General features: G+C 29.2%; 1 protein-coding gene and 1 long non-coding RNA gene across 7 annotated transcripts in view; one reads left to right on the forward strand and one right to left on the reverse strand.

Annotated features, from left to right (window-relative positions):
- Positions 1–25,568, reverse strand: part of LOC107438011 (uncharacterized) — a 162,249-nt gene that overhangs the window by 38,898 nt on the left and 97,783 nt on the right. For all 6 annotated transcript variants that reach the window (XM_071180331.2, XM_071180338.2, XM_071180323.2 and 3 more), the window contains one exon: positions 18,810–18,848. The gene's annotated coding sequence lies outside the window, so the exon portion shown is untranslated. The remainder of the gene's footprint in view (positions 1–18,809; positions 18,849–25,568) is intronic.
- LOC122269130 (uncharacterized) overlaps positions 10,589–25,568 on the forward strand; it is an 87,723-nt gene continuing 72,743 nt past the window's right edge. Inside the window, exon 1 of the long non-coding RNA XR_006224994.3 lies at positions 10,589–10,728. This is a non-coding gene — a long non-coding RNA (uncharacterized LOC122269130). The remainder of the gene's footprint in view (positions 10,729–25,568) is intronic.

The following is a 25,568-nucleotide window of genomic DNA, read 5'->3' on the forward strand; positions in this document are numbered from 1 at the left end:
GGAGAGAAAAAGCCAAGATATTTTCGATTGTTTTGTAGAACTAGGGCCACATACATCTTAATACCTTTATATTATCGAAAATGTGTTCATGCACATTTATCGTAATTATGTAAGGACTTGTGATTAAAGATACAATATCAATATATTATGGAAAATGATGGATCATTGACATGTATTGTAATTATATGAGAACTGATTATTAATAATAAATCTTCAAAACCTTAAAATTGAAGAAAATTTTTTTTTAGTAGAACATTAATACTTACATTTTGTAATAATAATAGCATATTTTAAAGTAATACCTTGATGTGAAGATGGCAATGCTAGATGCAAACTTAAAAGCAATACAAAAATAAGTTTTCGAATTTGATTTAAAATGAGAATATCTACAACTTCAGTTATCCGTTAAAGTTTAAGAACAGCTCTTTAAAATCACAATGTATTGGAATGAAACAACGTTTCTAAATAGTATTTTATCAATAATTTAATTAATGATTAGACTAATTGTAATCAAAATATTTTTAAATAAAAATATATAGCTTTTCATTAATATAGTACGAGTATACTAAAGTTTTTAATTGAAGTTTAGATCTGGAAATCATACAGGTGATCAAATATGAAGCGTGTGTAATTTGTTTTTATGAAATTTCAATATGAAACTATAGGAATCGAAACTGATTGTATATTTTGAAATATCATGATTTATTTGAGCACTGGTGTCGGGTCGCATATATATTTTTTTTATCAATTCGCTAAGCAATGATCAAAAAAAAAAATTTCTTTTTCTTTTTCTTATCATAAGGAAAATTTGTGCTCTCTCATTTTCAGATCGCCAGAGAAGAATCGGCCCAGATCTTTACAAATTATGCCTTTTATGTGTCTGAAATATTTATAAATCGTGAAATACAAGAAACAATGAAAGTTTAGTTTCTTTTTAAGCAAAAATATTTATTTTTCGAAGTAATGCATGCTGGCAAAATTCAGAATTGGAAATTTTACTTTTTTTTCTCTAAAATTATTGACCGATAACTCAGCCGATATGTAATTCGTTTTTTTTTTATTAGCCAAAGCATTAAGAAAACGTTTAATTTCTTTCTGTATCTCACGATTCAAAATTGTACTGATCATTATTAAATTAAATAATTTTAAAATTTATTTTTGCAAGAAATTATATTTTCGTAAATTTAAGAGGATACTTTCGACTGTTTACCTTCCTCGTCAATCTATTAGGATCAAAGTTTCCAAATCGCGACAACCCCTTTCCCTTATTTTAAGAACCACAAATCCGAATCCACTGGGAAAAAGATTATATTTGATAATAGAAACTGTGAATTCGTGTCTGGTTTCTCCACATAATTTATCAGTTGTACTGCCATTGTTTAAAAAATTATGTTTATTTAACACATTTTCGACCAAAGGTGCGCAATCGCACCATTGCAATAAATATTATTTTATCAACAGTGTGACGTATATTATTCACATATTTTATTTTTCTGCTATTGTCAAGAGTTATGCAAATATGTATAAAATATTAGTGACTCAATTGGAGTAAACTCTTTTTGTAAAGAAATTTTTAAACTTCTCTATTTTCTTAAGTTGAAACACTTATTGACAAATTCGACATTTTGAAACTGCATAATTATTCCATTTGAAATTAATCATACGTTTTTATGAAATGACTAACCATATGCTGGATTAAAGTTACAAGTTCCGTAAATAAAGTAAGATAAAGCAAATTTTATAAAAGAAACTAATGTTTAATTAAATAGTTTGTTCATTGGTCAATTGTGCATACAAGCACCATTTTATTTCTCAAATAAAATAATATTTTTCACTCGCGAAATTTTTTTTGCGTCTTAATGTATGCAATTAACGAATGTTTCCATGAAAATACCTCCTTATAAAATTTCTATGTTTGGTCTAAAATGTTTTAAAAGAATAAGTTCGGTTTTCATAAGATAATTCATTGGGAGTACAAACCAATTGGCAGGCTTAAAGGTCTTCATTTTAAGCTATTGAAATATTAACATATTAATACGTCAAAGTTAGATCATTATATCAGAAGTATGGTGATATCTATGTATTGAAAAGTTGTAAGGGATGCCAATATCGCTTTATCCACAAACGAACCGAGTCTTAGAAAATTTTAGATTTCTTTTTGTTGCATAGATCGCCTTCTTCACAAATGAAGTTTGCATTCAATTATCATACTCTCTTTTTAAAGACAATTTATCGCAAAAAATATTTTTTATAATGTTTCCACAGTAAAAGAATTATTGTACGAGTGTTTCTCAAAAAGTGAAACTGATTTAGAAATTATTTCAACAATTTTCATAAAATTTCGGACTTTTTTTACAAAATTTGAAAAATTTTTCTTAAATATTTCTGCAACCTATAGTTCAAAAAATGTTTTGATCAGTAAATGATATGTGATGATAGCATGAAATAATATATAAATTGAGTAAATGATAAAAAATATAAAATCAGTTTAAAAAATTATTTTTGCATAGAATTATGCATTGTCTAGATCAGAGGTCGCCAAAGTGGTCTATATAGACCCCCAGGGGTCTATTTAACATAAGTGGGGGTCGATCTGAGCCAGGGGGTCGAACCGAACCGGAAGGGTCGATTGGTCGAAGGATTATCAGTATTTTTCAGATATGTGACAATTAGAAATAAAAGAAGAAGACTTGGAAATATATACAGGTAATCTTCAAAAATTGAGCGACAATTTTAAATTGCGTTTTGTTGATTTGGAAAACATTGACATCCCTGATTGGATTATTGTGCCATTTTCTGCTCAAATTGAAAACGTGGACATCAACCTACAAGATGAGCTTGCTGAATTATTATGGGGATTTGAAGCAAAGACGCTTTTTAAAAATTTAACAATAAGCAAATTTTGGACAAATATAAATATAATGCAAAAAATATGTAAGACTTTACGAAATAGCTCAGTCATTTATGATAGCATTTCCAAGTTCCTATATGGTTGAAGCCGGTTTCAGTCACGTAAATTCAATCTTAACTAAGAACAGAAATAAATTAAATGTGGAAGTTCGAGGGGATTTAAGAGTAAAATTGACCCATTTTGAAAATAATATAACGAACCTTGCAAAAAAAAAAAAAAAAAAAAAAAAGAAAAAAAAAAAAAAAAAACACCAGGCACACCCATGTCATTGATTAAGAAGCAATAAATCCGTAGTTACTTTACTTATTATTTCTACTTACCTATAATTACTTACTATTTCATAAATATTAAGGTATTTATATTTCAACATTAATATATTTTTCATAAACTATTGTTACACTATGTACTATTACTTTAATAAATGTTCAAAATCATAAAATAAATGTACAAACACAGTATCTAATAGAGTTTTATTTTAATTAACAGAAAATTACTTTTATGGGGGTCGATGGAGATTTCGAAAAATTATGTAGGGGTCGATGATCAAAAAAGTTTGGCAACCCCTACTCTAGATGAACGAGTTTTATAATTGAGGGCAAATATATTTTGATTAGCTTCAGCTTCTCCTGATAAGTGACTAAGTACGAGTAAAGTAAATTTGACTAAAATTTCGACCGCTCATCTGACTGAACTATTGGAACAAATTTTAGAGAATGCAGATAGATAATCCCCCTCTTTTTTTGAGCTCAGGGGATAGAGCTTTCGTCTTCTAATGAGGTGACCCAGGTTCGAATCCTAGTGGTGGCTGCTAGATACGAATTATGCTCTCGGCTCCCACTGCCTAACGCAAAATATCCTCTGTGATGGACAAATCATGGGACAAATCACATCCCCTAGCCAACGGGCTAACCATGGAAGGTTTTCGTGGTTTTTTTTCCTCCGTGTAACGCAAATGTTGGTTAGTTCCATTAAAAAATCTTCCAAACAGGCTAGTTTGTCCCAATACTTAATCCAGCAGTTCCCTTGTCTTCTGGATTGGGTTCAAAATTACAAAGCTACGGAGTTGAATATTAATAGACGTAAACTCAGAATTGTGTCGGCTGTTCAACGCTTCAAGGGAAGGGGGAAAATAAAATTATCTTCTTTTGAGGGAGAAACATTCTAATGCTTTATATTTTTGTACCAAAATGCAAATGAGATATTTCGAAAGGAAAAAAAGTTTTCGTGTCTGATTTCGTATCTTAAAATTTCGCCGGCATTAATAAATTAGCATATGAAATTTCGTTTTTTTTTCAACCATTTAATTAGTGCATAAAATACAATCATTCATCTAAAAGTAATTCAGATTTTCGTTTTCTCTGCATTGTACCTTTATGTTATAAAGAGTTAGCTTAAAATTCTTACGAAATTTCTTTTAAAGCATATCCAGCTTGAAAAAAAAAGCATTATTCAATCATTATTGTCATTAAAGTAATTTTAAGTACCGGAAATTCATTTTCGTGACGATTAATAATAACCTGCTAACACGCAATGTCGCGCAATGATGCCATATGATTGGCAATATATATATATATATATATATATATATATATATATATATATATATATATATATATATATATATATATATATATGTGTGTGTGTGTGTGTGTGTGTGTGTGTGTAAATAAATAAAAAAAGAAAGTACAAGCAAATCGTTAAATAAAAATAATACGCTTGATGTAGACAATTGGGTACTTGCACTACCAGAAGAAGAAGATCACAGATACTCACTTATGTGACCTATGGTGTCAGCGTCAGCTGCTCGTTTATAAGCATAATGGAGTGTTAAACTTGAGCTAAGTTTCTCTACGTAAATGAGATGTTAATTAACGTGAAGTTAATTTATAACAGCGCCGTATCGAACATCGAATTTGTTGAAATATTATTCTTTCTCGCCTACGTCTTTCACTTAATTTAGATTTATTTTTTGTTTATGCATTTTATATATACCATGATATATATTTGTTTTGTGTACCTGGCAACTTCGATGTAAAATTAGTTTGTTTATGTTTGAAATGGCTTCATGCCTGTCTTTGTGTTAAGTCAGAGACATACAGCAAAATAATTGAAACCGTTGTAAAAGAATATAGACCATGAGAATTGACACTCGAACTCAGAGAATCGACACTTGACGGGTATGGCTTACTCGAAATAGGATAAAAAGAGCAGTTGCTAACGTACACAAATGCCCAGCTTGAACAACCAATCAAGTTCCAGATACCCAAACTACGTCACTTGCAGGTATCCCATTACAAAAGAATGAAATTCAAACGACGTGAATGAGGAAGAAAATACAAATTGAAATTTTAGATTGAAAAATGTATCACCCTAAACTTTTAAATCAAGGCACTTTTTTCGTTGAGACTTTTAATGAGAACCTCATTAAACCAACTAGAGAGTTTATACTAAAATTCATTTCATTCAACTTTTACAACATTATCACAAGCCTTTTTATGTATTCAGGGTATTTGGATTTTGTTGTATAATAAAGTCAGGTAAAACTCGATAGTCGGGTAAAACCGGATACTTCGATTTTGAAAGTACTAGTTTTGTTTTCTAGTGGACAAATTCTGAATTACACTTAACTTGTCAAGAAGAAGGACCAACCATATATGTGTGTTGTTCATTAGTTCACGGCGCTTGTGCAAGAAAGTTTGCTTTAATCCGTCAACATTCTAATACTTATTTGTTTTTAAACTATACCCATTTATTTGTCATTAAAGTTATAAAAATTATTTTTATTTCATTTTATTACGTGTTTATCAAAGATTCATACACTAACAAACAATACATATTTAGTCCAATAGTAGCACTGCTCTGATTCGTTTCGATAATCTAGGATCTCCAAAGTAGTAAAACCAGGTACTACCTGTGCCTTGACGTATATCTATACTGGGCCCACGAAGGCTGCAGTGCAGAGGAAGAAGAAAATAAATTACTCAATCGACGAAAAAGTGCTCATGAAAATAAAAATTTTAATTTTCTTTAAATAGGTTTGAAATTTTGAATATTAACTGTAAAAAGTGTATTTTATTTCATATTTTAATGAGAAAGAAGGGAATTTTTGTGATAATTTATTAATTATTGATTATTTTAATTTATAGAGTGACTCTATGACTGTGTGAGAAGACTTCGACAAAAATCTTTATATGTTTCATGGTCTCGTGTAGTTCAAAAAATAATTCTGCTAGTCTCACAACTTGTGTAGATAATCTGACAGCTATTATCGAGAGTCTCTTGCCCGAAGAAGAGTGTTCACTAATCTTCGCTATAAAAGGTAATAATTTAACTTTCAATTATTGTCACACTGCAACAGAAATTTACAATTATATTTACACAAAAAAATTCTTTCAGTGAAAGTTTTGGTCCTTTGCGTTCAGAGATAGTTCATTATGATACGTTGAACTACAGGAACGAACTAAAACATTAAAAGCTTCAATTAAAGTTATGAGGCGTTAAGAATATGATATGTTTCTGCTGCGGGAGTGAGATTTATTTACAGTTAAATCCACAATATTATTTTAAATTGAACATAAATATAGTTTAACAAACTATTAAGCAAATTTATGTGAAAATAATATTCTGAAAAATATGTAACAGGCATCAGTAACTATACCCTTTGGTTTAGTTGTAAGAACTTCAGTTAATAAATCAAAATTGGCCTCATTTGAGCATGTGATATAGCGTGCAGTTTTTTATTTATCCAGTTGGTATTGATATGTTGTTGCTTCTTAAGGAAAAAGTTTTCGTAAATTATATATGATTAAGAAAATAAATTAAAAGGTAAAAAAGCTGTTAAAATTTAAAAAAATTCTTTTTAGCACTTTAAATAAATATTTTTGTCCTTTTGCACGTGTCTGTATGTATGCAGGGTGTCCAAAGTGTATGGAAATGGGCAAATATCTCATATTATGAAGCATTTTAAAATACAAAAGTGAAATATTTTTAAAAAATATATTTCCTGATACTAAACAAGACTCCCAAACCTTCGTCTCTATGGAAGAGAGAGGATCAACTTCAAAATTTTAAAAGTTTTCAAAATTTTAAGTGCAGATTTGGATTCTTCAGTTAAATGTACCCCGATTTGACATACATGCTGATGCCTTTTAATTTACAGGTGGCGCTATAATAGTAAAATGAAAATGATGTGAAAATTATTAAAAGTAAGGTAAATGGGTTCTTCTTTTAGTAAGCAACAAACTTCATAGGAACGGTCAAATATTTCTTCATCTAATAAATAGATATAATTGTCCAATATTTGGAAAAAAATATTCAACGTCATTAAAGCAAACCTTAATTTATACACCTGATATGAAATAAGGATCTGAAATATTTAAAATAAGAAAATATTAACTCATGATATATTATTGAAAGGCTCATTAAAACTTTTTACTTGTAATGGCTTACTAACAGTTATGATTTAAGACGAAATTTAAATTTAAAAAAAACTATCCTGCAAAAGAAATTGAATTAAAAACACTACTTAAACAAGAGCTATGCCTTTTAAAACATCATTGAAATTTGCTAAATATTTTACTTTGATCAAAAGTGTCGATAAACTAGAAGGAAAATTGCATTATTTTTTGATTGATTTATGTCTAAAAATGTTGTTCTATCCTAAAATATATTGAATTGTGCTTAAGAATTTTAAAACACTTTGCGTATTCACATTATTATTATTCTACACATTTGATTACTACCAAACTTTTATTTTATCTATAAAGGATCGTGAATAGATATTGTATATTATTTCTATTAATAGTTGAGGGAAGATATTAGTAGAATAATCTCTTATATATATTTATAAAACCTTTTAATTAATATTTCAAAGCTTATAAAATAAGCACTTATTAAGTGATATTTCCTATTATTCAAATTAGGTAAATAAACGTCAATAATTGAATTTAATTTTTTATGCACCAAAAAAAAAAGAAGAAAAAAGACAGACATCCTGAATAACTTTTGATCTAATGATCGGATCTTCAAGTCTTAGGGCTCATTCTTAATGATTTGAAGGGGTGACCTCAAACATGCTAATTAATTAGTGTAGACGATATTCTAAGCTACAAAATCAGGCACAAAAGCGTACTTTCTCTGAATAAACATACCTTTTTTTCCATGGAGTCGGATTTCTAACCATAAAAAATATACGGGGTAGCCGCAATCTGAGAAATTTGGCTCTCATAGTTTGGTCAGCCGAGCGATCCAAAGTTTGGATCTATTAATGTTAATTTAACTTTGCGGATTTTGCCATATCTCGAGCTCTTAAGTAAATTGAAAAAATTTCTGCACACTATTATAAAATTCGCTTATCCAAAAAATAATTTTAAAATTAATAATTTTATCCGTGTAAAAAATAATTTTTCATATATATTTATTATTATTATTTATTATTATTTTATAAAATAATAGTAGGAAAATTTCTTAACTGTAAGGTATAGAACATTTTATATCATTTTAAAGTACGTAATTTTGCATGGCAAAATACAAAATTTGAGCGAAATCGTGTAAACAGTTCCTGAAAAATGGAATTTTAAAAGAAAGTCGCATATTTAAAATTCGATTTCTCAGGAACTAATCAACCGAATCTCAGGAAAATGATTTATCTCAGGAAAAAGTCAAATTTCCCAGATTGTGGCTATTCCCTATATTTTGGGAGTTAGAAATCCGAATCCGTTAATAAAAACGTATGTTTATTCAGAGAAAGTACGTTTTTGCGTCTGATTTCGTAACTTAAAATATCGTCACATATGCGAATTATTTAGTATATTTGAAGACCTTAGACCCAGACATCCTTAGACCCAGAGTTGTCAAAGATGGTTGGTTTTTATTCATTTTTTATTTTGTATGTTTCCAGTGCGCAAAAAAAAGAAGAAAAAAAGAACGCTTTGAACAATTTTTGATTTAGTGATCGGATCTTCACATAATGGAACTCAATCTTAATTTTTTAGAGGGAGGTCCTGAAATATACTAACTAATTAGTACAAACAATATTTTAAGCTACGAAATCAGACACTATGACGTGAATATACCTTTTTTTCGGCGTATTCGGATTCCTTACCGTCAAGATATGGAAGGTGTGAAATGTAGTCCCAATAGTTTGGTCAGGAGAACGACCCAGAGCTTTGACCCTATAATGTAAATTTTACTTTTGCGTATTTTGGTACGCCTCGAGAGCTTTATTATCGAATCGAAAAATATTTGCACACAGTTATAAAACACGCTTATCCAAAGATAAATATAAGCACAAAAAAAATTTTAGTAAATATTTATTATTTTTTATTATTTTATTAGGTAATAGTCGAAAAAAATTTAATTGAAAGAAATGAAATTCCTTACATTATTTTACAGAACGTAATTTTATATAGCGAAATAGAAGATTTGAACGAATTGGGTCAAATAGTTCCTTATAAATTGAATTTTAAACACACGACTTTTGTAATATTGAATTTTTCAGGAACTATTTAAACAGTTTTGTTCTAATTTAATTATTCGTTTTTATTAAACTCATCAGGGCTTTCTTAAACACTGTACTACAGACTCAACTGACCTGCAAACCAAACTCAAATTGTTAGAAGTAGTGCTCTTATAGTAACTATTAAATTCTCTCTTAGTTTGCAGACATTCTTTCAAAAAGAGAGCAAAACTTGTGATTTTGAGTTTTATTTCTCTTTTATTTTATTAATATGTTAGAGAAATATGTATTTTATATCCGTCATTGAACAGCCGGCCCAACTTTGGGTTTACGACTACCAATGTTCAACTCCGTAGCCTTGTAATTTTGAACCAATCCAGAAGACAAGAAACTCCTGGATCAGTACCCCCAGAGGTATTGATTTGTTACGGGAGCATGGAGGACTTTGTGACTCGACAGATTTAACGTGCATCAGTCACCATTTACTACACGGGGAGTCTTCAGTCAGCCGGGATCGAACCCACTAACTCTTGGACATGGGCCCAGTGCCCTACCAACCAGGCTATCCCGGCCTCAGAGAAAAATATAATAATTTGTTCGTCATTCGTTATTTCATTCTACTTATAACAACTGCAAAATAAATATTCATAAAGTGCATCTTATTACATTATTCGCTAATATTATTGCAACAAGACTTTGTAATAATGAAATTCTCGTTTTTGGATTAAATATAAAAATTAAAAGCATCTGTGGGTCGTTTAAGAAAATATTTATGATCGTAAAATTTACCGAAATAATACTTTCCTATTTTTTAAAAACACCATTCATTGTAGCACATAAAAAAGTAACTTTCTCTTGAGATATAAAACTGATCATCTATAATGTACAGTCAGTTTCATCTCTCCTTTCGTTTTAGTGTTGGGATTGGCCTTTTTTTTCAGGAGAACTTTAAAAATGGGGGTTTGAGGGAGGAAAGGACAATGATACAACTACAAACCTTCATCAAAACTAGGAAGAGAAAAAGGACGCCCTGGAAAAGTTTTTGGCTCTTCTCCAGGTGTGATAGTCCACGATCTTCTAACTCCTCTTAAGTATTGCTATGGAAACCAGAGGATATGGGCAAGGAGGAAGGGAGAGGGGCATAACACGCGACCATCGCGTGGTCTAGCGTTTTTATAAGAAAGAAAAGGACGTCCTAATTGAGTGGAACAAGTGGCAAAGAAAAGAGACATCTGGACTGACGGTGTAGTAAAACTCAAATTTATAGAAATATCCCTTAAAGGGAGGGTTTGACTACCGGCGGGTTTTGTAGGGAAGGTACTGTTTAAGGATGCTCCGCACCTTAGAACTCACCTTTCAGGTAAGTTCGTCTTAAGATCTTTTATGCTTGCGTATGAGTTACTAGTGAGGAGGGGAAGATAGAAATTTTTATGTCTACAGAAATAAGGCGAGACAAGCACTTCTACCGGATCCTCTCTAAGGTGGAGCAGCAAAGTTTCTTTTAAGGTTGTTCGGAAGTTTCCTTTTTCTCTCTCTAAGGGTGTGGAATGGAGCCCTAAAACTTACAAGAGTCCCTGGAAAAATTGAACACCGGATCTAGATCCTCACCCCTCTCATCATATCATCCAATAAGGCTGTTTACTCCCGGATGAAAGACTCTATGAATAATGAAGGGGAAGCCGCTGTTTCCGATAATATATCAGCGACACTACATGAATTTCATAATTATGCAGAAATTGAAATAGATAGCCAATTTGATGAAACTAACAGTTACTTTAATTATTAAAACATTTGTCCCAAAAGTGATGAAGCATTACATTTTAAGCCTTATAAATCCTTGTAAAATTTTTACTCTTCTGAATCTCTCAGCTACTGAACTTATTTCTCCTCAGAAAAGAAAATATCAGCTTGTACATAATTAATAAGTATAATAATAATTAATAAATATAATAATAATTAATAAGCATAACAATAATTAATAAATATAATAATAATTAATAAATATAATAATAATTAATAAATATAAGATAATTAATAAATTTAATAATAATTAATAAGTATTCATTACTCAGATAAAAAACTTTATCAAAAATGCTTATTTTTTTATTAGTCTATTTATTAACAATTAAAAACTATCTGGATTTTATACTTATTCACAGATAAATTTGTGTATTTAACTCGTCTTTAAGAGAAATAAAATTTTAAAGATTAGCTTTTTATTGCTACTAGATAGTTCAATAACAGTTTAATAGAAAAAGTGCATTTAAAATATTAATTTTTTTTAATAAACATTAATTTATAAACGAGTCTCAATATATATTATTTGAAAATAATTCGAACGAATTTTATTTTATTTTTATGAGTAAAGGATAAAGTATTATTCAGATATGTGAAGTTTGAAAATCTCGAAATATGTATGCAAGTTGCGAAAACACTTTTGCAATGAATAGATAAGACATGGTAGATAAGATCTTTCCCATAATATGTGCACAGATTACCTGGCTTGAAATGCGGATGAAATGAAAGATTATCAAAACAGGACCTAGTTCAAAAGTTTTCAAACTTTTCAAAAATAATTTTATCAAAAACACTACGTTAAAAAATATTTCTAAAGAAATTTATTTCCTTATTTTACTTGGTGTGAGATTCTTTTTCAATTGCTCTTATAAAATATATTTCATGAATAAATACTATAGAATGGAGATAAAGTTATTCCTTTTAATTCTTGCAAATGGCTATCTCATCTCTCCCCTCCTCCGGGCATCCACTGACCAATGATTTATTTTAAAAAAGTTCCAGAAGTGTAAAGATCATGGACTAGAGTCCCTTTGAGGTCGAACTAATCGTTGGAAGTTTCTGAGGTTTTGTACTTCATGTAACACAACAATTGGCTACTTTTCTAGAAAAGACAAGCACAAAATCGATCGTGATCCTGGAACTCCCTTGTCATCTGGATTGGGCTCTATAGTACAAGACTAAAAATGGAGATTTGTCTATTTTGGATATATATTTGCTGTTTAACGTCACTTATAAAGTAAAATTAAATAAAGGTTATAATGAAGAATAACTGTGTTAATCGTTTAGCGAAAAACTGGTTTCTAAGAATACTTTTAAAATAATATTTATAAGACAGATTTAATTGCAGATTTAAAAGTAAAAGAAAATAAATAAAAAAATTAAATTTGGTTAACTTGTTGGCAATATCAGTTCATTTGTTGATTATAAGTACACATGACAAAATTGCAACCCTCTAGAAAATCATGAAATGTCGGAGATAGGTCTGTGATGCTTTAGCTTTGAGGATGATTTTCTTATTATGGTTTGGGCTTGCTGCTGAGATAGCCTCTAACAGGAATTAGCATGTTTACTTTAACATTCCAGAGGATTATGTAATGCTTTTAGTCAAGTCAACATCTCCGTGATACTAAATGTTTTCAAGGCAGCAACAGCAAATTTAATCTGGATGGAAGATGTATGACTGGTTTTATGTTTTATGCCCATACTTGTTTACATCTCGATTGGCTTGAAAAATAACCTGATTTGAACCGCATCGAAAATTTGTGGGCCATACTGGAGCAGGAAGTATACGTCAAAATCAGCGTCCTCTCAAATTGATGGATTTGTGCGATCATCGAGCTGGATGGTTGTGATCAGAGACGACAAAATTTTCATATGTGACGTATTTGCGAAACCCATTGATTTAACTTTTCAATCAAATTCAAGCGGGTATCAAGTCTAGAAACAGAATTACATGGTATTCAATGATATTATTCATGATTTCTCTTGGAAATTAACTTTTGTGCTTTGAGCTTATTTAGATTATACAATATGTTTTTGCCCTCTTAGAAGTTTTGAATAAATTCCTAACTTTCGAATCAGAACATGGTTGGAATAAAATTTTTCAGCCTTCATTGCAACATCAAAAAGGTATCTGCTCTACGTCAACTAATTAAAAAAAATGCGTAGAGAAAAAATTTTAATGCATTTTTTTCTACGACACTTAAGTAGACTAAACTGATTATAACATCAGTATCGTTATAATTGACCGACGAATACATAATGCGACTTGAGCAAAATTTGGTCAAAGAGCTGCTCAAGTTAAAGATATTGAAGCTTCTTGAAATATATAAATTAAAATAATAATATTTCTCTTAATAACTCAAATCACTCTCTTAAATTACTTCCATAACAATCTGAAAAGCATAATTTGTGCGTTCTATTGGTACTATTTTTTTCTATTGGAATTATAAAATAGACATCCTTTAAGCGCTATGAACTGCGAAGGCAGTTCCGGGGGTTGGCGAGAGCCAGCGAGCAGGGGGCGAAGCCTCCTAGTCTTAAGAAATTTCATTTGCTACTCTAGCCATTCTCATGTAATCCGTTTGCTTTTTCACCCTTTTATACAAATTCATGGTGCTAATAATCTGTTAAACTTTCTGCAAATAATCTGCAAAATAAATCTGCTAAACTTTGTTTCGCTTTGAAACGTTCTGAAAAAATAAAGCTCACTGGTTGTATAAAAAATAGTATTTTTCAGAATTTGATTTATTCATTTGCCCAGCTGAAAAACTGTTGTAAACAATGCTTTTTTTTCAACGCTAGAGTTTCCTAACCTTCTTAAGTATACAGCACAAGTTTTGTTTAATATCAAAATTTTATGTTATGCGTATGGTGATTTTCCAAGTCGTCAAAATTTTAATGGTAGAAATTAATTTCAGTTCACTTTAACTTACAGCTTAATTTATTATTAACTAAACAATCAGCCTGATTTATTTTATCGTGATTAAAAATTAGTAAAATTTAATACAGGACCACGCTTTTTTATCAGTGTTTATAAATAATTTTAAACCTTTTTATGCTCAAGTGAATTTAATTGCCTCGGCAGGTGAAGTTATTTTTAAACTGGAACTAAACTCCTTCAAGGTTATACAGCAAATCAATCAATGTCCATCTTTTTTTATTTCAGTAGCTCTTACAGATCAAGTATAAATCAAAGATTGTAACCTGATGTCCACATGAGGAGAAATAGATAAAATCGAAAAATGCAGAATATAGATAGTTGAATGAGTCTACAGAGCATCCGTTCTTAGGGCTTCTTCAAATTTTAAACGCTCCAACAAGCAACTGTTCTCATGCCCAAGAATTAAATTTTTTCTGTTTAAGACCTTGAATTTTTCTTTTTTCAAATAATCCGTTTATTACTATGATCAATGATAGCAGTAAATTCTATTCTTGAGAAAGAAGTAGTCTTGCACTGAACAATAAGACTAGAATCGATACATTTTTTGACCCTTTGACTCAGATGCTGCTCCGGTGTCCTTTTTGTATATTTTTTTCTGAATCCCTAATTACAAGAAAAAATATGTTTTGGAATTTTTTAATTATGAAAAGCAGTCTAATAGTTACTTAAGAAATCTGTTAGATAATCGGAATTAAATTTGTACTAAAATATAATATCCAAAAATAGTTTGGATTTTTTTTCCATTCATATTCAAAAACTTATCAATAATTTATTCATTAAGTAAAAGAAACTTTTAGAGATGAATAACTGTTTCTCTTAGATCTAAAAAAACGGCCAATCAATGCAAATTTGGGAGTGAGTCGAGTTTGGAAGATTCTAACTTTAATGCAGAAAAAGACATCGGTGTTTCAGATTGTATTTTATAACAATGAATTATTAAAATGCTAAATATAATATTTTTTACTTATTTTGACCTAAGTTAATACTAATTAATGTAAAAAGCATGAAAAATATGTTTAATAAAATTCTTCGTCAAAGGGTTAATTGCTTTCAAATAAGATATTGTACAAAAGGTTGAGAACAGTGTTTCTACATTTATATTGATAGATTTGAATTTAAACTGACAAATTAATATTATAACAAAACTCTGGGATTTTTATCAAAGTTTAAGAGAAGTCTAATGTTTAATATAGTATTTAACAGCTGCTATCTCTGAATGCTCAATAAATAATTAGCTGAATGTCAGCCAGAAAGTGGAGAGAGAAAGTAACATAACTAACTAAAAAAATTTATTACTGTTTCCCAAACTATTTTACCTCAACTTTGAAAACCACCAAAATTATAATTTTAAAATTTCAAGCTGTATAGGTGTGCAAATTTAACATATTAAAAAATATAATTCTTTCATTGCATTATTAAAAGTATGTTAATAAATGATTATTTAATAATAAAGATGTTATTAAAATATTAAAGATCAAGTAATTTATATGCAGAAAAAATAATAAAATTAAGTTTTCCAATAAATACAATAATGCATCTATAGCAGGGAAAGTTGAAAGTCTGCTGCAATTTAAGTTTATTTGAAAAAGCAAAGTATGCAAAATTTTAAATACTTTTTTGAGGTCAATGGGCGTGCATGCTTCGTCTTTGACTTAGGAAAAATCGATATTTAATTGATATCATTATTTAACTAAGTAATAATTTATCAATAACACCATTACACTTAATTTTCACTTGTGAGTTAAATCACACTAAAGAATTATTTGGTTATTGATAGAGAAGCTGAACCTTTTGTGGCCCACGAAGACCAAAAATGTTCCTTTATGTGGCTGTCTTCTGAAAAACGATGTGTCTAGCCCTTGTTAAAATGATCAACTTTGAAGTCCTTCTTCTAAGAAATTATTAAATAAATTTTCGAAATTTTTTTCATCACCTTATCTACAATATTTTCACACTTAGTGGTTAATGCCGGGATAACCTGGTCGGTAGGGCGCTGGGCTCATGTCCAAGAGTTCGTGAGTTTGATCCCCGCCGGCCGAAGTAAAATGGTGAAGGATGCAAGTTAAATCTGTCGAGTCACAAAGTCCTCCATGTTCCCATAACAAATCAATGCCACTGGGGTACTAATCCAGGAGTTTCCTTGTCTTCTGGATTATTTCAAAATTGCAAGGCTACGGAGTTGAACATTAGTAGTCGTAAACCCAAATTTGGGTCGGTTGTTCAATGGCGGATATAAAATATATCTTTCTCTAACATATTGATAAAAAAGAAATAAAACTCAAAATCACAAGTTTTGCTCTCTTTTTGAAAGAATGTCTGCAAACTAAGACAGAAATTAATAGTTACTATGGGAGCACTATTTCTAACAATATGAGTTTGGTTTGCAGGTCAGTTAACTCTGTAGTACAGTGTTTAAGAAAGCCCTGATGAATTTAATAAGAAGGAATAATTAAATTAGAGCAAAACTGTTCGAATAGTTCCTGAAAAATTCAATATTACGAAAGTCATGTTTTTAAAATTCAATTTATAAGGAACTATTTGGCCGAATTCGTTCAAATTTTGTATTTCGCTATATAAAATTACGTTCTGTAAAATGATGTAAGAAATTTCATTCCTTTCAATTAAATTTTTGTTGACTATTACCTTATAAAATAATAAAAAATAATAAATATTAAACCATAAAGTTGGGTCGGATGTTCAACGACGGTTGCGAAATATGAAATAAAAATATTTTCACACTTGTATTTTCAATTGGTGGATGCTATTCCTTTATATAAATGCAGTCCAATTCTAATTAGGGATCTAATGCAAAGTTGTTATTATTCGATGATAAAAAGAAAGAAGAAGAAATATAAAATAACTGTTTCGTGCTGCTCAGCTTGTATTATCTTTAACCGTTTTGTTTTTTTCACTTAAGGAAAAAAAAATCATGAATTGCGAGAAGCAGGGTGTGGAAGATGTACAGTTTACTAACTACTTGCTTGTAAGAAACACTGTAATCCTCAGAAAGACCGAGAGAAAATGTTCCGTTCTGCTTTGCAACAGAGCGTGGACAATGATGACATTTCCGGCGGGTATAAGAAGTCAGTGTTTTCTCATTTATAAAGAAGGAAAAAAAAAATTATTATCAAGTACAGAAATATCGTCAGAATAAGGAGAGGAAATTCATCGTACCCTTGTATTTCCAAAACAAACTGACAAAGGAATGAATCCTTTCGTGACAATGAAAGGGATTGTATATTAAAATATAGCCTCTTTAACACATTAGCGTGCCTAAATGAGGCACTGTGCTGAGAGTAAAAATGAATGAAAAAAAGATTAAACGCTTAAAACAATGGAAGAATTTATTTCGCTTTCAAGGTCAGATCATTTTGTTCTATATCACGTCCACAGGTTGAACAGGTTAGAGGATACACCGAGTACGAACTGTTGATGAGCAAATCCTTTTTATTTCGAAAAATGTCTGCTCAATTGGTTTTGAAAAGTGAAAAATCTAGTAAAAGCATTTATAAGTATAGTTATAATTTTCTTTTACCCCTTAGAAGTTTTAAACTTTTTTGCTTTTTTGACAAATTTTGGAACTTGTTTATTGATAACGGTTTTGTTAAATATTTACATCAAACAGAAAAAAAACCCATTCTTTTTCTGCTTTTTTTTGTATAAAAACAATGAATATTGCATGCATGTTAGATACGTTTAAAAACCTAATGAAATCTCTTTCTAAAAATGAAAAATATGAAATTTATTACAACTATAACATTAAAAAATTCCTTTAAATTTAAAAAAAATAGAAACTTCAGTTTTCCACACCAAAGTTCTGAAAATTTAACAAAAAAATGTAAATTACTGAAAAAAATTTTTATTAGCTGAATGAAGGTTACAACTAGGTGAATTTTTTTTGTTATTGATGCGCTGAGCTTTCACAAATAGAATTAAACGAGAATTTAATTAAGTATTCATTTTATTTTATTCATTTTATTCAAACGGTCCGGATATATTTCAAGTTTACTTCCCACCAAGTAAAATTACAATAATTAATTATAGTTAAATTAAATTATGACAGCAATGGCAATGACAACCAAAATAATAAAATATTGGTTTTTGCCGTCATATATGCGACATTGGAAGCAGTAAGTTTAAGTGTTATGCTGCTTATATGACGGCACTGGTGCGTTAAGGTTCAATTGAACAAATAGAAGCAAATACTGATAAATTGAGAAAAAATGGAAGTTTTTTACTTCAAATTAAACTATTTGGCTAGAAAATATCTTATTGCACTCTAAGTTCAAATTTAAAAGCAACACAAAAGAAAAATTCTCTATGCTCTAAACACAAATGGATTGTACTCATCTACTGTTTTTCATTTACTTTAACTATTTCCAGTTTTACTTTTAATGTTAATTTTTACATTATTATAATTTGCTCACTAAAGGAGGTTTTTAATATTCAAATAGCTTAATTCAGTTCGTAGGAATTGAATTTAAGACCAAAACATTGCATTTGAAAGAATGTTATAATACCTCAGTTTAATAAAGTACAATAAGCATATCTTTATTTGAAAATGTTTACCCCTAAAAATAAAATGTTTTAAAGTTTTTCACGATTATCGTGTATCAAAATTTGATTTTTTTTCTATGAATTTACAATAAAGTACTATTTAGCTAGAAATCATACTTTAAAATAAGTATAAAGTCACTTACCAACCCAAAGAGTAATAGAGTAAACTTCATTAATATCACCTGAAAATGTAAAAATAACTTATTAAATATTTCGTAGTTTCCAAATGTCGTGACACTCGTTTACATAATTTACATAATTCCACAATTATAAATTGTTACTTTGTATCTGAATGCTTTATCACCATTAACCCTTTACAATAACGGTAACAACAGCATTTTTGAAAGAAAAAAAAGATTTATAGATTTATGAAATAGGATTCATTGGATCAAATAGATGCTTTTGAAAATGATTTTTTTCTAATATCTTTGGCAAAAAATATCTCTAGTGCACAAATGAAATTTCAACATTTTATTTCAATGAAACTTTTAATTTTAGCTTTCCGCAAAAGAAGTTCCTAAATGTTGTTAAAATTCATTAAATAGAACATTTAATTTTGGCTTCTATATGTTATAAACCTTGTTATTGCAAAATTAAATTATAAAAACACACCCATAATTTAAATCACACTATGCTTTCGGAGAAAATATATCTTTTTATTTCACGTATTTTAAAAGCTTCATATTACTCAATTCAATAAAAAAAATATCTAATTAATGCACGCATTTTAATGAAGTTTCAAATGGTTAAATAAGCTTTCAACTTAAGTAATTTGTTTAAATTCAATTGCAAAGTAATGTATAATAATAATTTGAAGATGTCTGTTGTAGTTGTTATAGTTATTATGAGCATATTTATCACAGTTATGAGCAATGCAAATGCAAATTGCTTTAAAGGGATTTTCCTTAATTGAAAAACTGAAATTTTGCTTAATTCGTATAATTACGCAATAGTAAAGTTTTAGTTTTCTAAACAATTTGAAGGGAAGTTGCACTTAAGATCTAAGAAATAACACATATAAAGTTTAAACTTTTTTCAGACAGTTTTAATTTGTAATATGATCCATAATAATATCAAATTATGAATAGATATTCTTAAAAAAACTTCTGTGTTCAAATTGACATATTGAAAAAGAAGCTAGTGCCATAATTAAATAAATAATCCCAAGTAAACTGAAATGGTAAGATATAACAATAAGGTTATTAAAATTTCATTCGCTTCAAAAATATACAAATTGGAAATAAAAGTGAACATGTTTCAAGTGCTGGTAAATTGATATTTTAAAAATCAACTATGTTCAATCTGACATATTTGTAAAAGAAAGCTAGCGTCATGATTAACTAAATAATCACCAGAAACTGAAGCTATGGGAACTAATAATACTTGATTAAAAATTTCATTCGCTTCAATAATATACAAATTGGAAATAACAGTCGACATGTTTCAAGTGCTCAAAATTTGGCTCCCATTTTCAAGACTTGACAGACGTGAAGTGTTTTAAATAGTGTGCCATAAATAAATAAAAACAACCGATTATTTTTATTTAATGCAAAACTTTAAATCTCGTGAAAGTATTATAACCAATAATAAACGACTCAGACTAAAATAATAAATATCTCAGATTAATGGTAAATGACAAAAAGGCAAAAAGCTAAAAGTTGTTCAAAATTTAAGTGAAGAATATAGCATGTTAGCTTGCTTTAGCATGCTTTTTAATGTTAAGAGTTTCTTTTGTAAATTTTATTCCAGAACTATATTTTTAAGCATCTTAAAACCTAATTTCGGCTCAAAAAAATAATTTCAAATTCTAAATATTTACATTTCCAATTTTTTTAAAGAAAAATATATATTACGAGACAAATGCGAAAATGATTGCGTTCTGTTGTTGCGACACATGCCCTTAATCAATGTAAACATTTTTGAGAGCTGTACATCTGGAAGCGTTAGAGCATTGCCTTTTAGAGGGGGGTGGTGTCAGTAAAATTATTTACGACAAGGAAGTCATAAAACAAGGCAGCACAAAATTTACGTAAAACTATAAACCATTTTGTCACTGGCTTTAAGTCTCACATGGCCTGTTTTGTAAGACATAAAAAAAAGGAGGAAAGAAGTTAGATTTTCTTTGAGTATTCGTCCAAAACATTTCAAAAAGAATTTCCATAACTAATTTGAATAAATTATTGGATTTTCTCCGGGTGGATACCAATACTAGTGTGACAAGAAGGAATGGCATGTGTCATCTCATCCGGGTTTCTACAAGTAAGGACGATTCTTTAGCTTTATGACAAGTTTCTGTTATTGATCAACTTAAATTTAGTATAAAACAGTTACATTTATTTCAGTTACCCAGCTAATATTTAGAGGAATTATATAAAATTGTACAGAGCGCAAAAAATGACCACCCTGAATTACTTTTGATCTAATGGCACGGTAGCTCAAGTTCTAGGACTCAATCTTACTGGTTTAAGAGGGCCACCTAAAATATGCTAATTAATTAGTGCGGGCAATATTTTAAGCTACGAAATCAGACACCAAAACGTACTTTGTCTGAATAAACATACCCTTTTTTCTATGGATTCTAATTTCTGACCTCCAAAATGTAAGGGGGAGCTGCATTTTGGGAATTATAATCCTAATAGTTTGATCAGTAGAGAGATCCAAGACTTGGACCCTCATTGTAAATTTTACTTTTTGCGTACTTCGCCATATCTCGAGAACTTTTTAAGCAAATTTAAAAAATTTTGCACACAATTATAAAATTAGTTTATCCGAAAATATTAGCAAGCAAAAAATAACTTTTAGTAAATATTTATAATTTTTTATTATTTCATTGGTCGAAAATTTTTTTAATTGTAAGGTATACAATTTTTACATCATTTTAAATAACATAATATTAAATAATGTATTTTTAAATGGCGGAATTCAAAATTTTTGTGTGAGCAGTTGAATAGTTTCTGAGAAGTCGAATTTTAAAAATGTCGCATACTTAAAATCTGATTTCTCGGAAGCAATTCTACCGATTTTCCTCAAATTTCATATTTTGCCAAGCAAAATTAAATTCTTTAAGCTTATGTAAAAAATTTTATACCATACAATTCAAAGCAAAATAATAAAAAAAACATTTAAATCTTTACTAAAAGTTATTTTTTACATGGAATTAATTTTAGATAAACGAATTTTATAATTGTGGGCAAAAACTTTCTCAATTCGCTTAAAATGCTTTCTAGGTATGGGGAATAAGCAAATAAATAAAATTAAGATTGGGGGTTAAAATTTTGAACCGCTTTCTTGACCAAACTATCGGACCATATCTTCCAGATTGCGGCTATCCTCTATATTTTGGGGTTCAGAAATCCGAATCCATCTAACAAAAAGGTACGCCTCAGGGCTCGAAAAAACTCAGAAATTTTACCCGTTTAGAAAATTTTACCGTTAACTCAGAATTAGAACGAAGATCCGATCATTAAATCAAAAATTAGGTGATACGTTTTATATTTTGTGCACTGTATGTATTGATAATACTTCCATAGGAAATAATAAAAAATTATAATCTATGCTGCAAAATTTTTTTTTTAATTTCACATTTAAATGTGTGTAAGAGAATTAATAGCATTAGTTCATTGCTTGATATTCAAAAAAAAAAAAAAATTCGCGCTTGAAGCGTTTCCGATACACTGCTGCTTTACAGTCGGTTACTAAAAAAAAGCACCCCCCTCCTATCCTTTCTTATATCGCAATTTTATTTAACCAAGGAATGAAATTGCAATTTCAAGTAAGCACGGCAAAGATAGGGCTAATTTCGTGTACAAAAGTGAGTGCAATGAAGTGAAAAATTCGATAAATTTTTGTTCCATGAAAATATTTGCTAATTTGTTTGTAATTAAATACTTAAAAGAATTTCTGAAGTTGACAAATATATTTAAATTGAAAATTAGAAAAAATCGAAATATTTTTATTTTGCGCAGAATGTTTAACGATTTGTCCATTAATACATTTTATAAAAAAAGTTGCACTCCGTGAATAACTTTTGTACTCTTGTTCGAATTCTCATGCTCTATGATTTCTTAATGGTAAGCTTTCACTTTTGAGATAAATTGCTATAATTTAATTCATTTCGCATAAAAAGACAGGAGTTAAGTTACTCAAATATATTAGACACCAGAAAATTTTTATACTACCAAATTTCAAGCGATTATGCTCGTTTAAAAAACTCTAACCAATTTGACTTATAATTCATTTAGTTTATAAATATAAATTGTTTAAGAAAATTAAATATAGTTTTATAATAAGTTTAGATCCAAAAATGACGTGTTTCAGAGATTTAGTGATTTTTTAAAAAACTTACATAAATATTTTTGGTTTCGAAACCTACCAATCTTAACCCTAAAATTAAATAATCATTTTGATGTCAGATTTTAAATAATTTTTAAAAAGCAGGATAATTTTTAAAAATAGACACTGATACATATATTATTAGTTAATATGTCTGGTATATATATCTGGTATATAGTATATATTAGTTAAATATGTCTGGAAAGTCACATGCAATTATAACTAGAACAACTTTCAAAAATATGAAATTTAGGCACCAAGTTACTAGAGCACAGTACTCCTTGTCCTGTTTACTTACTATTACCAAAAAACCTAGATAATCTTCTGCTCGTTTGTCATTGTTTGCCTTTTCTTCTTACAAAACACGAAATTGCTAAGAGTCAACCACTCCCTCCTCGCAATCACTCTCCTATCTCCAGAAAGTAGTTATTCGGACGCATCGTATATTGCGATTCGTTTTGACACTACTTTCAAATACTCAATATACAAAATTAGTCTTGTGAGGGAAATTAACTTTAAAGTATGCATATTGTTATTAAATAAGTGAACAACAAAATTAATAAATGCTCAAATAGCTTGAAGTTATATATTATTCTAACAGAAGCATATAATTCAAAGTATAAGTAATAATAACCAAATATAACTGATATTTAAAGCCATTAAATTAAAATTTTATCGCGAAAAAGTATTTTTATATATCTAGCACTTTTAAAATATTTTTAATACTTTTCTATTACATAAAATTTAAATGTTTTATTTAATGCAATAGAAAAATATATTTCTGAACTTACTGCACTAAGAAAAAGTAGCATTGTCAAAACTTCTAGAACATGGCAAGAATTTACTGTGCTTCTGTCTCAATGGGAACAACATAAAAGCACCGTAATTTTTACCAAAGCGCTTTGGTAATGAATTTGTTAAATTGGCAATAAAATATTATTTTAAAATATGTTACAAAATTTGGTAAATGTGGTAGAATTTAGTAATTTTATCATAATTTCGTGGCATAAAAATTATATATTCGGTTAAAGTTACTATTCATTTTGGTATTTTTGTTCGAAAAATGTGTTAATAAGAACTGCAATTTTGAGAACCGGAATTTTCGGTAAACCGTTACAGTATGAAGGAAAAAATTACTAAACGAGATGTTTAAATACCGTATAATTTAGTTCTATTTACATAAATTAGGTGTTTTTTTTTTAAATTTTTTTACAAGAAATGATATTACCATATAGTATAGTAATTTTATCAGAATTGTTTTTTCCGTATATTCTTACAATTAAAATGTATTCCTCAAACAAAAAACGAAACATTTAGGTATCCCAAATAGGAGAACTATGTTGTGACCCGGAGACCGAATGTGGGTGTAAGCCAGGTGACAAGGAAGAAGGGGTAGGCAGCTGTTCTGGCACAAGCAGCTGATCTCCTCCACATCCGGATCCCGCCAAATAGAACAAAAGGTGTACGAATGATATAAACCTGACATTTTGCATTCTTTTCCGGAGAAAAGTGCTCACCTAGTGAAGATATGCCAAGTGCGAATTTTCTGATGGAATGTTACGAAAATGAAAGTTGAACCATCTTTTACCTGTTACGGGATGATGGACTGCCTTGTTCACACTGATGGATTGAAATTTTTATGAAGTTTTTTTTTAAAAAAAAAAATAATAATCACCATCTATGATTTAGGACATAAGAGAAAATTGAAAAGTATGTACTAATGCTCGCGGGACAGAAAATGCTTTCCTGCTTTTCCTGAATTCCGACATTTTTTTCTTCATAAAAACATTTATTATTATTTGCAAGAAATCGAACAAACAGAAACATTTCGGTTTATCTTGGATCATATAGTCAGTAACGTTAACCATAAAAGCTGTTTACAATACATTTACGCCAAGTCTAATTGTGTTGTGCTTTCGAACAGCTTTTTTATTTACAATACTTAACAAGTATAGTTTTTTAATCATTTCATCTTATGTAGATACATCAAATCACAAAGATACAATTTATCAAATAGAAAATAAAATATACCTCAAAACAAAAGTATTAAAAGTAAGTCATTGTTTTTTAAATGGGAAAATAAAGCAGGTTTGGAAGCTTGAAATTCGTGTATTTGCTTGAAATTATCGGAACATGTTAGGAAGCAAGAAAATCTGATACACCGTAATTTTTACAGTAATATTTCTGTAAAATCATTGAATCACTCTAATTTAATAAATATTACTGTGAAAAGTAAGGTATAAAATTTTGCATTAAATGGATTTTACGGTTGATGCACCCAAAGTAGCTGGTACTTTATACGATAATTTTCTCCGTAATTTTTTAGTGTAACAGAATTTTTTAGGAATTGCATCGGAATTTTTTAGCGTCGTAAACGAGAGTTGTATCATTAGAAATAATACCTTAGTCGTCCGTGTTAATAATATTAATCGTAATAATGATAAAAATTATTCTATGTTTCCCATTGATTATGAGGGTTAGTATCAATTCTTAAGGTCTGAAAATCTACATTTTTGTTTATATATTAATTCAGTCATAAAGATTTTTTTATAAAGGCTTTAAAGTTAATG

The sequence above is a fragment of the Parasteatoda tepidariorum genome, chromosome 3 (assembly GCF_982258835.1).
Source record: "Parasteatoda tepidariorum strain Cologne lab strain chromosome 3, Ptep-v5.0, whole genome shotgun sequence".
In the NCBI taxonomy this organism is placed as follows: domain Eukaryota; kingdom Metazoa; phylum Arthropoda; class Arachnida; order Araneae; family Theridiidae; genus Parasteatoda; species Parasteatoda tepidariorum.